This window comes from Carcharodon carcharias, chromosome 9 (genome assembly GCF_017639515.1).
Source record: "Carcharodon carcharias isolate sCarCar2 chromosome 9, sCarCar2.pri, whole genome shotgun sequence".
Lineage (NCBI taxonomy): Eukaryota > Metazoa > Chordata > Chondrichthyes > Lamniformes > Lamnidae > Carcharodon > Carcharodon carcharias.
Genome location: NC_054475.1, coordinates 113,779,263 through 113,794,845, shown reverse-complemented (window position 1 = coordinate 113,794,845; position 15,583 = coordinate 113,779,263).

The window sequence follows — 15,583 nt, the reverse complement described above, 5'->3', positions numbered from 1 at the left end:
GCATTAAGATCAATCTATTCATAAATTTGAATTGAACAACTGCTGTGTTTATGCCATTTCAGGGTTCAAGTTAAGCTCTTTTAGGGCAGAGCTGAGATTTATCTGACAGATTAAACAATAAAATTTCAAACCAGATTCCTGGACTCGACAGAAGCCATGAGGGGATCTCAGGCAGGTTATAAGATTTCTGTCCATCTGTCATCAAATGTTTGCATTTGTTGACTTATTACAATATTATTCTGCAGAGTATACTAATTTGAAACAATTACCTTGCAATAACAATGTTTTCTCATGAACAGCTGAAAATTTGTTTTAGAAGTTTGAACTGGTATGAGCCTGATGGGCCAAATGGCTTCAATCTGTGTTGAAGGTGTCTATATTTTCTGTGATCTTTGTGAGCATGGTGATGATATTTATTGGAGGTTCTAGGAGTAGGGTGACCAGACATCCTGGTTTTTGCCAGGACAGTTCAGGTTTTTCATTAAACTGAAATTGCCTGTGTCCTGACAATTTCCCAGAAATGGTTCAAATGTCCCGGTTTTCACCTTTTCCCTTTTTGTCAAATATAACCTTGGGCCTGGGGAGAGAAATCTGTGTGAAATTTTGTCCTTCTTCCTGTAAATATCTATGACATTGCATTGCATTGCATGCAGCAAACTTGTATCCCTCACCCTACCACCACCTTGACATCCCCAAGGAGTTGTCCCTTTTTGGGGCTGACAGCTCCATTGCCCATGACATCCTTAAATGATCAATGGAATATGGCTGCCAAGTCCGGCTGGACATATTCCAGGCTGTGTCATCACATGACCTCCCACCTTCAACTGCCCCTCCCCCAGACTCCTGCCATTGGTCAGCAAACATGTCAATTATGATAGAGCCCCACCTTCTCAAGGTTTTTCAATGTGTCCTGGCTTTGACTTTTGAACACCTGGTCATCCTATCTAGGAAGGTATTGACCTTACAGATTCCTGGGAGTCGGTGAAAGGGTATCTTTGAGAGTTGATCGGTAGATATAGAAAATCTGAAGGATGGATATAATCAGAAGTGTGTGGCCCCCCTTCCTCGTGTCCTAGCGGTTTAAACTGATGATTTTTTAAACATAAAGATAATTGTACAGTTTGACTTTGAAGAGACCAAAGCTGCTTGCCCTATGAGCTCCCTTGATAAACTATTTCAAAAACCAATGCCCTCTCAGAGGAATAATGGACCGTAACTTATGATAGAATAGCAATTGAGTTGGATTGCTACTCCGCTCCGAAGTTCTTACCTTGTAATCCAGCTGATCCTATCTCGCCTGACCTTTCCACTCAGGCCGGGCAAGATCTGGGCAGTGCATCACTGCCCTGGGGTCTAGCATCGAGGGTTGTAGAATCAAAGGTAAGTAAGCCACACCCCCATTTTTAAGGCACCAGCTGCCAAAAACCAGGAACGTTTAAAGGTCCAGCCAGGTTTAAAGGCCTTTGACAAGGTAAGTGTATAAGGTAAGTGGGTAGAATTTGCAGGGGATGGGGAGGGTGGGGTGGAGGGCCAGGGGTCAGTTTGGGCCTTGGGATGTAGGGGGTCAGGTGGGGCCTTGGGGGTTGGGGGGTCAGCTTGAGCCTTGTGAAGGAAGGAGGAGGTCGGATCAGGCCTTGTGGGTGGATCCGGTCAGGTCAGGTTGTGTCTTGGGATGGGGTGATCCAGTCATGGCAATTACCATGCAAACCTTACCTGGGAACTTATGGGGATTGGGGGGATGTGGGGTACCATAATACGGCGTACTGGAGCTCGGCATCTACAGGCCAGCGCGTTCTTGGGTCCTACTTGAATCGAGCTATTTGAACCTAGCTATTTCTAAATTGTGTCCCTTGTTCTGTTATTCTGTAACAAATTAAATATCCCTGATTCATCCCCCTGTTGCCTAAGCCTTTTTAATTGAAATACTTTCAGTAATTTCTCTTTAATGATCTCTTCATGTGGTCAGTGGGCAAATGTCAGTAATTACAGAGTTCGGTGGGAGGCAGGGTTTCATCTATGCAGAGGAACTTGAAAACCATTGGGTTAAATGATCATGACTTGCACATTATAGATGATTAGCACTTGCATTGGTCTGAAACCCAGCATTATAATGATTATAATTTTGATATTTGAGAAATTCCAATATTCTTAGTGAAAGCAAACAATTTTCATAAAGCCTTGTATGCATTCAAGATTTATTTTAATCCTTTACCATAAAGAGATTTTCTCTAACAAGTGGCATTTTATGATATAACATAGTCCAGAAATTTCCAGTGAGGACATTTGGGGACAGATGTTGGGCATTCTGGAAAACCTACTTGATGCACAGCCACTAGATAAGAGGAGGGATTTTGCTGTCCTCTTATTTTTCCACAGTGTAAGTGTACTTTGACCCCATCCAAAATAATGGGGCAGGGTCACTTTCATTGTCAGGGAGGTGACCCGTATCTGTAGAGGCAAAATAGAGATGGATGTGATACAATGATAGTTTTTTGAAAAGTGTCCTACAATATCAATTGGAAACTCTGAGACCCAGGAAGGGCTGAAGAAATGAGAGCAAAAGAATATTTTTGAATGCTTCTGCAGTTGTAAAGGTTTATTCTTCTAAAAATAATAAATCTGGGATGGATTAACTTTTTATTTGTGCATGGGATGTGGGCATCGCTGGCTAGGCCAGCTTTCATTGCCCATCCCTAACTGCCCTTGTTCAGAGAGCATTAAGAATCAACCACATTGCTGTAGTTCAGGAGTCACATGTAGGCCAGGCCAGGTAAGGATGGCTGATTTCCTTCCCTAAAGGACATTAGTGAACTGCATGGGTTTTTCTGACAATTGGCAATGGTTTTGTGATCATCATCAGACTTTTTATTCGAGAATTCTATTGAAATAAAATTTCACCACCTGCTGTGGTGGGTTTTGAACCCAGGTCCTCAACCCTGGGTCTTCTGGAATACTAGTCCAGTGACAATACCACTATTAACTACTTTCCTAAGACCCATCATGGGAACTATCGGCTGTCACATTGGGCAGAATCTTTGGGTAGCCTGAAGCATCCCAGATGCATACAAAAAGCTGATAGTCATGGCAGAGAGGATAGAAGACTCATCCATTTCCTTCCATTGAAGTTTGAGGTGGATCATACATGGGATGGATCTCAGTGAACTTGAGCTCTACTCCAGGGATTTGGATTGTATGGCCTTCCTGCCAGGCATGTTTTTGGTGAGGGGGTGCACGTAAGATGTGATGGGTGGCTAGCCTACCACCATCCCGCCCACTCTGAACCGGTCCCCATAGAGAGGTAGGCGGCTCAGTGCTGAAAGTGGCAGCCTTCCTGCCGATTTAAAGAAATAATTAACAGGCAATTGAACTTGTTAACAAGGCAATTGACCTAAATATTATACCCCCAATACCATACTACTGAGTTGTGGTGCTGCTGGAACTGTTAGAGCTGCTGGCTATCAGCTCTTGAGGGTGGGAATTTCTCCCACTGAGGGGTGGAAGTCCCACCCTCACTTCCGGAAGGCTGTGTAGAGCATATTATTGCTGTGGGGTGGCCTTGTTGAATGTGGGCAGTCTGGGACAAACATTTCTTTTGAGGTGTGGGTGGGGTGGTGGTGGGAAAAGTGTCAGCCTTAAATATTTTTGACATGTCACATCTCAGTTGTACCCTCTCCCGCCTGGAAGAATTGCGGCCCCTGTATGTTCAAGGTGTTCATGAGTTGCTACGCCATTTTATTAACCCAACTGAGTAAAAGGCGGGGAGGAAGGGATATCCCTTAGATGGTTCTCTTTGGGCATCGGGGGAACATTATTGGTTTTACACCTTTCTTTAACTTCACCAAAAGTCAAGAGTGAGAAAGATAATTTTGCTTTCTTTCTTACTTCCATTTCCCAATAATTGCACGTGTTGACTCTTTAGTGTAAAATCATTAAATTGAGAATACAATTACATGTTAGGAACACTCCCCTCCAAGATGTTACCCACCCACTTTGTTACATCCTGCCTGGCCACCAAAACCCGCCCGGCACCCCTCTTAGCCCCCTCCCTGTCCAAAACCCCCAATTTACCTCACTCAGGAGACCATGTCCTCTTCTTCCCAGGGCCTACTTGCAGTTCTAACAGTGCCAACCACCAAGTTCTAACGCTGCAGGGACTGCTGGAATTGCCAGCCAATCTGATTGGCTGGCAGCTCTTGAAGGCAGGACTTCTTCCCACTGAGAGGCAGAAGTCCCTCCTGCACTTCCTTCAGCCCACCCAGAGCATGTTATTGCTATGGGGCAACTTTGTTTAACATTAGTTGGTCCAGGACAGGCATCTCCTCCTGGCGGCAATATGCCCTCCCCCCAATAAAATTCAGCACCAAATATTTTTGAAACTCCACATCTCAGTCATATCCACTCCCACCTCTAGGAAATGTGGCTCCTCTATGTTCAAGACTAAATTTTGTTATCCTGTCCTTCAAAAAATGTCTCTAATATTAAATACATAAATTCATTGCATTTACTGTCCATGAACTTGCACATTAAAGCAGGATAAATGTTCCTCAGTGTTCACAATTTCATGAACACATTATTGGTTCTACACCTTTCTTTAACTCTAACTTCACCAAAAGTGAAGAGTGAGAAAGATAATTTTGCTTTCTTTCTTACTTCTGTTTCCCAATAATTGCATGTGTTGACTCTTTAGTGTAAAATCATTAAATTGAGAATACAATTATGAGTGTTAGGAACCACAAGAGCGTGTAAGTGAAGAAAGACTTGCATTTATATAGCACCTTTCATGACCTCAGGATGTTAAAGCACTTTACAGTTAACAATGTGCAACCATAATTGTAATGTAGGCAATGCAGCAGCCAATATTTGCACAGTAAGATCCCACAAACAACAATGTGATCATAATGAGATAATCCATTTTTCGGATGTTGAATGAGGCATAAATATTGTCCAGGACACCAGGTTAACACCCCTGGCCTTCTTCAAAAAAGTGCCATAGGATCTTTTACATCCATCTGAGAGGGCAGATGGGCCCTCAGTTTAACATCTCCTCTAAACGACAGCATCTCTGACAGTGCAGCACTCGTTCAGTGCTGCACTGGAGTGTCAACCTACATTTTTGTGCTCAAATCGTGGATTGGGATTTAAAGCCACAACCTTCTGGCTTAAAGAGGCAAGAGAGTTACCAAATGAGTCACAGCTGACACCATACATAAAGCTGACATTTACAATTAGGAGCATAATATTTAATTGCATAATATCGAGACTCCATATTCTTATGCAGTTCACAGGATCACAGAATCACAGAATCACTTAGTGCAGAAGAGGCCCTTTGGCCCATCGAGTCTGCACCTGACCTACCTACCTAATCTCACTTACCTGCATTTGGCCCATAGCCTTGAATGTTATGATGTGCCAAGTGCTCATCCAGGTACTTTTTAAAGGATGTAAGGCAACTCGCCTCCACCACCCACCCACCCTCTAGGTAAAAAAGCTTTTCCTCACATCCCCCTAAACCTCCTGCCCCTCAACTTCAACTTGTGTCCCCTCATGACTGACCCTTCAACTAAGGGGAACAGCTGCCTCCTATCCACCCTGTCCAACAGCCTCATAATCTTGTACACCTTGATCAGGTTGCCCCTCAGTCTTCTCTGCTCCAATGAAAACAACCCAAGTCTATCCAACCTCTCTTCATAACTTAAATGTTTCATCCCAGGCAACATCTTGGTGAACCTCCTCTGCACCCCCTCCAGTGCAGTCACATCCTTCCTATAATGTGGCGACCAGAATGGCACACAGTACTCCAGCTGTGGCCTCATCAAGGTTCTATACAACTCCAACAAAACCTCCCTACTTTTGTAACCTATGCCTTGATTGATAAAGGCAAGTGTCCCATATGCCTTTTTCATCACCCCACTAACATGCCCCTCCGCCTTCAGAGATCTATGGACACACACGCCAAGGTCCCTTTGTTCCTCAGAACTTCCTAATGTCATGCTGTTCATTGAATACTTCCTTGTCAAATTACTCCTTCCAAAGTGCATCACCTCACACTTTTCAGGGTTAAATTCCATCTGCCACTTACCTGCCCATTTGATTATCCCGTCTATATCTTCCTGTAGCCCAAGGCACTCAAGCTCACTGTTAACCACCCGGCCAATCTTTGTGTCATCCACAAACTTACTAATCCTACCCCCCACATAGTCATTTATGTTGTTTATATAAAACAAAAACAAAAACAGAATTACCTGGAAAAACTCAGCAGGTCTGGCAGCATCGGCGGAGAAGAAAAGAGTTGACGTTTCGAGTCCTCATGAAGTTCTGTCGAAGGGTCATGAGGACTCGAAACGTCAACTCTTTTCTTCTCCGCCGATGCTGCCAGACCTGCTGAGTTTTTCCAGGTAATTCTGTTTTTGTTTCGGATTTCCAGCATCCGCAGTTTTTTTGTTTTTATCTCTATGTTGTTTATATAAATGACAAATAATAGGGGACCCAGCACAGATCCCTGTAGTATGCCGCTGGACACTGGCTTCCGATCACTATAGCAGCCTTCTGTCATCACCCTCTGTCTCCTACAGCTAAGCCAAATTTGAATCCACCAGTTACGAGAACTTTATTGAAATGAATAAAATATGAACTTCACCACAGAATTTCTCAATGCAAAATTTTTACTTTATACAAAGTGATGGGTACTTATCCATCAGACCACACAGGCTAGCTAGATCACAGGATGTTGTAAAGGAACATATGAAGAAAATTATACTATGGCCCATTTTTGTTGTGGGTTTGGAAGGTGCTTTCAGTGAAACCTTGGTAAGTTGCTGCAGTGCATCCATAGATGGTCAAATGGGAGGAGGCTCATGTGCAGCATATTCACTGGCATAGACCAGAAGAACTGAATGCTCTGTGACTGTGTTATAAGTTGTACAGAATTCTGCATAAATTACTGAATAATTCAATTATTTTCTGCAAAAAAAAGACTTTGAATTATTTGTTTGATACTGAAAACCAGTCCCAAGTCCTTGTAATTTAAGTCAATCTCAGAGCAACATATATTTGCATGCACATGAAACAGTGACATAAATCACATCAAAATGTTTCCTTGTGTTATTCATATGGTGACATCTCTGATGAATAAAATGGCACAAAGCTCTTGTGGCTCTTCTCCCTACCCAAAAACAAAAGGTGTACAGCCACTTATTTCACATAATGTACCTCTTACAGGTGTATCAAAGAAACTACTGCACCAAAATGAAAATATATCATGTAACTTCACACAAAGTGAATCACTCTGTTTTAAAAAGTTCAGCCTTTCCAAATGAATATATTTGATAAATGTTTATAATGGTACTCTGTTCCAGAAAAACAATTTCTTATTCTTTCTGGTTAAAGTTACTCTCCAAACTTGGGACATGACATGCTAACATCAGAAAATTCTTTACCTTTGTTTCAAACACTGTAATATTTTATTAATATAGGTGACTTCAAAATAACTGCTCTAATTATCAGTGATATTTACAGGCCTGTGCAACAAAATGCATGTTCAAATTTTAAAAAATGATTAAGAATGTTTATAAAAAGGACTATTTAGCTTGCCTAATAATCACATCATTTGCATTTCACTTGCTTTTTCCACTGAATTGCCTGAAATGAAACCTTTTAATTTAACATATTTATATGCATAGATCTCTAAAGCTTAGAAGAACAAAAGCAACAGATGCATGGGAACATGAACACTTGCAAGTTCCCCTCCAAATAATACACCATCCTGATTTGGAAAGATATTGTCATTCCTTCATCGTGGCTGGTTCAAAATCCTGTATTTTCCTACCTAGCAGCACCATGGGAATTATTTTTGCCATACAAACTGCAGCATTTCAAGAAAGTTGCTCACCACCAGCATCTTCTCAAGGACCATTAGGGTTGGGCAATAAATACTGGCCGTGAAATCGACACTCCCATTCCTTGAATGAATAATTAACAAAAAACTTTTTCTTGATTGGTTCTGAGATTGGGTCCTTCTGTCTTTGACTCTAAGTGTGGGACTTGGTTCTTAGACAAACTGTAGACATACTCTGGTATCTGCTTAACACTTGTTTATTAGTACTACTTCTAGACAGGTTACAGTGTAGGCATGTAGCTCTCAAGAGAGAGTGGTTGGAATCATGCCTCTCTTTCAAGAGTCCATCACATGACTGACAAGTGTTAGTGGTACATCATTTATGTCATATATTAGCATATTACATCTCTTAACCCTTTATACTACAAACAAGTTTGAAACTGTTCACTTTAGTGCTAATTTTGTCTTCCTGTTGACTTTTATGTATTCAGTTTGATAATGACAAACTTGACAGGTTCAATGGACCCTTTTGCTTAATTCTTCCCAATATGTTATACCGTTCGGTTTAAAAAGCATATTTTAAAAATAAAAACAATGGAAAATTAAAATAGAGAAGTTCTGGTATTTTTAACAGATAATTAAAATATGTTCTATGCTGCAAGTGACTCCTCAAATGGTAATTTTGTGTCAGACTGGAAGTAAAAGGGATGCTGCAGGTTCAATGAGGCAGAGCGTTTTTCTTTGAATTCATCAAACATAAGCTAGTTTATTTGTCACTGCTGCAACATTCCATAGAAAATAAATTACTTTCACTGGAATATGCCTGATGATATAAACAGTGGGAGATTGAGCAATGTTCTTCAAAGCATTCACTAAGCTTTGTAATTTTTTCAGCATTTTCCAGCTAATCAGGTTTTCTGTTGAGGTGCCACAAATCAACATCTAACTACATGGGAGTCATCTTGGTCATGTATAGGCAAATTAGATTTGGACTTATAAAATTTATAAGTGGCTTCATATTTGACTTTCCAAACCCAATGTTAGAATATTTTAACATTCAATACCAATAAAGTTTTCCCTCCTTGACCATCTCCTCACCTCCCTCATTGTTGCGCATCCTGACATTGTCAGACTGAGCATTAGTTGATATATATGAGTGGATCTCCCATGGCATTGCTCAGCACGTAGGCTAGAGGATACTGTAATTTTGTGGTGCACGATTACACTGGCTGAAGTGCAGCTGTCTGTAATTTAACTGGCTCCTTTAAGGCAAGATGCTTTAATTATTCTGGCCAATTCAAAGTTGTTTCTCTTAGTCAACTCCTCAGGTTAACTGAAGGTCTTTTCCCTCTTCTTGCATAAATGAGTGATCAGGTGCAAAATGGAATCTGTTACAATAATTACTGATACTCGCAGGCCAATCTTAAATTGGATGGACGGGCAGTAAAATTGCTTGGAGGGGACACTTATGATCCTTTTAAAAGGCTGCTCTGAAAAACTCCTATGCTGAATTGCACAGAGACAATATAAAAGTGAATGTTAAATTCATACTCAGACCTATGACATAATTAAATGACAAAAAGGCATGTTTTAAATTTTCAGCACAGTACACAATGTTGAAAAATAACCTAGAATTTGATACACTGTCCAATGGGCAATAAAACAATGCTTGAATATGTTTTATTAAAATGTCATTGTAGGAACAGTATCAATGAATTGTAACACTTTCTTGAGCATGGAACACTTTTTACGTGCCTGAACCGTTATAAAATTTTACTTATAGTTTAAAGGAAATAAAAGTGTAAGTAAGCCAATTGCACTTGTGTGTCATACTAATCAAATGTACTATGATTTAGCAACCTACTGACTGCACTTAATGAAATAGAAAAACTTTTCAGTTTATTATTTCTTCTAAAATAATACCAAGGCCATACTCAAAAGAGTAGAAAGTTTTTGATTGGCTTGTAAAATGAATTTAAGATCAATTTTTTACTCAATCAGGTGGCACCATATTGAAGTTTCATTTTTAAAAATTATTTCATGGGATGTGGGTGATTCTGGCTAGACTGGCATTTATTGCCCATCCCCTAATTGCCCTTGAGAAGGTGACGGTGAGCCAACTTCTTTTTCGCTGCAGTCCAGGTGATGTAGGTACACCCACAGTGCTGTTAGGAAGGGAGTTCCATGACCTTGACCCAGTGACAGTGAAGGAACAGGGAAATAGCTTCATTTCAAGATGGTATATGGCTTGTAGGGGTATTTGCAGTTGGTGGTGTTCCCATGCATCTGCTGCCCTTGTCCTTCTTGGTGGTAGAGGTTGCAGATTTGGAACATGCTGTCGAAGGAGCCTTGGTGAGTCACTGCAGTGCATCTTGTAGTTTGTACACACTGTTGCCACTGTATGTCAGTAGTAGGGGGAGTGAATGTTGAAGGAGGTGGATGGGGTGCCAATCAAGCGGGCTGCTTTGTCTTAGATGATGTTGAGCTTCTTGAGTGTTATTGGAGCTGCACTCATCCAGGCAAGTGGAGTGTATTCCATCACACTCCTGACTTGTGCCTTGTTGATGGTGGAAGGCTTTGGGGAGTCAGGAGGTAAGTTACTCCCTGCAGGATTCCCAGCCTCTGACCTGCTCTTCTAGATGCAGTATTTATATGGCTAGTCCAGTTCAATTTCTGGACAATGGTAACCCCCAAGATGCTGATAGTGGGGGATTCAGCGATGTTAATGCCATTGAATGTCAAGGGGAGATGGTTGGATTCTCTCTTGTTGGAGATGGCCATTGCCTGGCACTTTTGTAGCGCAAACGTAGCTTGCCACCTATCAGTTCAAGTCTGAATGTTGTCCAAGTCTTGCTGCATATGAATGCAGACTGCTTCAACATGTGATCATGTTAATCTGGGATGCTATTTTCAATCATCAAAGCGAAAACAGGGCTGTTAAGTAAATTGTGAAGGCTGTTCTGGCTGTCACACTCGGATGAAACAAGCTGCTGCTAGTTCCTTAAAATTAAAAATCAGTGGGGTTGAATTTCCATGGAGGTTTTTCTGCTTCTCTACTGTAATGTCAGTGGAAGAACCATAGAATTCTCCAAAAAGTAACAAAATGACCATTTCTCAAGTGTTTTCCACATCTTTTCCATCATGGTTATGACGAACGAGCACAATAAACCCCATGGGGATTAACCCTAGTAACTTGTTTCTTTAATATCACAAAGCAGCTTTTACCTTTTATTGTAAAAATCTTGCATTTGTTCAAGTATCTGGCTGGGTTGATGTTCACCACATACGAAAGTTAAACACAACATAACATTAATCATGGCAAGAGTGATCTCCTGGACTATTTTCAATCATCTAAAAGATGTCAGAGTAGAATTTCCAGGATTTTGCTTCCCCCCCAAATTGGCCTGGGCTTTTTGTGCATTTGTGCGCCGATCCCACGAGATCAGGTCCCTTTGGGTAGCGTAAGACCTGTATATATTGTGATGCTCAATGTGTCACAAATTGTGTGGGGCAGGACAGTCTCTTTCTGTCTGCCATTGCTTGTAGCTTGTACTGTGCATTGAAATGGCCTATTTGAAAGATTTTGCCGCATTTGCATCTAATTAGCTCACTAAACTTAACACTGTACATTTTAGGTTCAATCCTTAATGAAGTATTGGATTTTCATCTTCTGTATTCTAGAATATTTCTTTAATAGTCCAGGATCAAGGTAAACAAAGAGAGACCTAAGTATTGAACAGAAAAGACTTACGTCTGTATGTTATCTTGTTAGAATGGAGTAAAGCCAACAAGCAATTCTCTTTATTTTACTCAGCAGATTGAATATACATTATTATCAGACTGAGACTTGGGCAATAAATTAGTAGAGAATTTATTCACCATGAAACTGGTAAATAAAGAGTATTCAGTGCAAAACAATATTTATGGTAATTTGAAAACTTTACAATACATATCCAAAAACAATAACATCTCTCCCTGGGCTATCTCTCATCATACATTCAACCTTGAAAATTCATGTTCAGTTCTTACATGGTGCACCACTACCATAGATTCAAACTAGTTCCATTTCTCTGCTAGCTGCAGAATAGCAGGTTAGTAAGTACAGGCAGCACATTATAAACCCATACTTGGAAACCCTTGGCCATAGAGTTGTACAACAAAATGACTACAACAAACTATTGGGCCTGTCCTATTGACAGACACAACGCATGTGTTCACACAGCTATCAATCAAGAATTGCTACCACTATTGCCTTTCTTCTTTGATCTGTGTCAACTGGCTCCAGAACCTGCAAAGACATTTCAGTGTAAAATACATAAAGAAATGGGTACTTTTATTATAATTGCCATTCTTCATCAATATGTAGCTCAAGATATCTGTGAAAGAACTTAACGGTTCACCCGACAGCCATCAAAGATTCTATAAAGCAAGGAAAACCCAATGCTTCGACAATCAATTTATATTAACGTCTTCAAATTGCTTTTTGTCTCAACATGAGCTAGTCTTTTCTAACACACAAACATTCCCCATTAATACGCAGTCTAACACACTACCTGGGTTCACTTCAATATATGATGACAGAAGTCAGACTGTGCACACCATGGACTTCCAGAATTACTCATAACTCTGTATTGTCCAAAATGCAACTCTTAGCCAGACTGTAATGCCAATACCCTCTGCCTTGTAGAAAACAGCAATCAAGAACTGACCTTATTCTTGATTTTGTACTTTGGCCATCTGTACAGAATCCAAAAACTATCTCAATAAAAACAAAAAATGGTTTATTTTTGCCAGTGATTGTAACTCACTCCTTTAGGCTCACGAGTTTTGCTCTAAAGTTTGTCAAATGTGTAGATACACAGTTGTCTTACACGTTGCGATTCAAAAGTTATTTTTAAATGTTGAGGCACTCATGGGTTATAATGTTGCTTGAAGCAGGTTCTTAAGTCTCCACACAGTGTAAGTGATGGTGTGATGAAGGATTCTCACCAATTCATGCATGTGTACACAAGGACAAATGCACCAATTACAATGAAAGTAAATACTGAAGCTACAAACATAAGCTCAACAAGCAAGGAAACATTTTTTGAAGATATGGGGTTGAATTTTATGGAGACGGGAATGCATTTCTCATTCCCCCCCCCCACCCCCCCCCGCCCCCGGTAGGTTGGTTTTGGAAATCAAAGGGGAAGACACAAAATTGGGGTGCACTCTTGGGAGACAGAGGATCCCCCCACCCAAAAGGAGGTACTCCTCTCCTTCCCACCTCTTAGCCCGAGTTGCAAAAGTAGCAGGCTGATCTCCTTTGTTCTGCCTTCTTAAGCTGCACGTATTATTGTGGTGGAGGCAGAATGAGGCCCTTAACTATCTATTAAATGGTGACCTAAGGGCCTCAATAGGCCTAAGACTGGGTGGGCTGGCTGATTCTTCCATATTGCTCCCCCCCATAATATGGGGGACAGCTCAAGGGTGGCCAGGAAGGCTGCGGGCTGGCCGCCCATTCTATTACGTGTACCCGCTGCCTGCAATACACCTTGAGGGGGGCTATAAAATTTGCATGAATGTTATGAAGCAAATTCTTCCCTTCAGTACAGAGTAATGGTAGACATTTGTCCCACAGCCTTACCCCAACCCATGTGGCTGCATTGGGGTTTATGAATATGCATGCCAGCCTCCAGGCAGATTCCCATTGCTGAGAGTCAAGCTACTGGTGCCCAACTGCAAAATCCCAGCGGAGCTGCAGTGGGGCTGTCATTGCTGTGCTTGAAGATTCTCAAAGAGCAAGGGAGATGCAGCTGTATAGATATCAATAGAGATGTGTCAAGATCTATATGTAGGGCACAGGTGAGGAGCTAAGGACTTACCTTTAGGAACTAGCCAATGTAGGTCAGCGCATAGAGATTTATATGTGGTAAGCACGGATAATAGGATTCTATATAGGAGAGGTCGACATAAGTGAATGTGTAAGGACCTTTATAAAGGAAGCTGTCAGCGCAGTTGAATATATAGGAACATATATGCAGGGACAATGGGGTTGGGAGAGGTGACACCACTGTGATGGGCAGAGAGTTTGATGATTGTGGAGATGATAATTGTGGAGGTGGGGGCATGGACAGCTTGTGGGGCAATGGGGAGGAGATCAGGCAATGGGAGATTGTGAAGTGGGGGGGTGGGGTTGGACATAGTGATGGACAGATTGTGAAAGTGTGGGCTTTACAGCATAGCTTGCTGGGCTGGGAGGAAACACTTTGCTCTTCCTGGCCCACAAAGCAGGACTGTAATGATACTCGCTTATGGATAAGCCCCTCTTTCCTCCATTTTAGCTGTTGGATTTCCAGACGCCCAGGAAACACAGCCGACTCGAATTAAAATTAGAAAGTGTGTTAAAAAGGAGGCACGTAGGCTCCCTAAAAGAGTTCAATGACCAACTCACTACCTGAGAGCAGATTGGTCATTCTCCTCCCATCCATCCTATAACAGGTGGAATCTTACTACGTTCCATTTTTAAACATGGGCTGGAACCATTTCTGGTCTCTGATCCCGATGGTTTATGAAGTCCTCCTGTTTACACAGTCTTCCTGGAAGCGGCTGGAGCCCCATCCAATTAGGAACAGTGGGCGGACTGCGCAGGCAGGAAGATCAATTTGAGCACCCAAGGCTTTGGACAGCCAGCAGTGTCCCTCCTGGAGGCAACCTCTGAAGCCTTTTGGATGTTTAAAAATGCAGTGGCCACAGCTGCCAGGCAATCATTGCGGAGGGAAAGCCCCTCCACAGGATGACCTCTGGCCATTCCTGTAGCCCTCTGACAACCACAACTCTGGAGCCGGGTGTGAGGGGTAATTAAAGGCGGTCTCGCTGGTCTCCCAGCCTGTCACCAGGAGGTCAGCTTCAGCCATCTGCCAGGCTTTGGCCTCAGTGGGGGGCCTGTCTGTCATCAATCTGCTCCAAAGTGGGCATTTAATTAATGATAAAAGTAAAAAACTGCGGCTGCTGGAAATCCAAAACAAAAACAAAAATACCTTGAAAAACTCAGCAGGTCTGGCAGCATCTGCGGAGAGGGACACAGTTTAATGATAATCAGTTACCTGCCACTGCCTGGCATCTCCAAAGCTGCCTCCATGTGGCTGATAAAATTTTATTCATTAAAACTGGAAATGAGCAGATTTGAGGGGCTTTGGGTTCAGGTTTGATATTTTAACTTCCTAAGCCCACCCAGCAAGGGTTTCTGATTAAGACTCTACTAGGTCTTTTCCCTTGATTTCCTGAACTCAGGTCCACTATGGCCAGGGTCATCACCATCTACCACATGTTACCTCTAGTAAATGGCAGTAATTAGGGAGAGAGGAGGAAAATGAGCCTACTATCCTGGTGCCCTCCATTTGCTAATACTTTCAGTGAGTTGGAAAGGGGCAGTATGCAGCTGTCTCTGTTGGGGGTGGGTGGGGGGGGTGGGGTGGGGTTGGTAGGGGAAATTGAGGAAAAGTTGGTGAGGTTGTGCAAGGCTTCAGCACCCAATTTTGCCTTATTTGCCATCAGTAAGTCAACATTTTTGGTGAGTCCAAAATTTTGGAAAGTAGAATTGTATTGTCACCACTAAATTTGAACTAAGATCTGAAACCTCAAATGCAACTCTTTTTGATGTAGTGAACTACGGAGTTAGTTCACCTGAAACCACTTTCATGATCCAAAAACAGATATCTAAACATAATCTAACTGAAGCTTTGAACAATAAACTTTGTTTTCGTATGC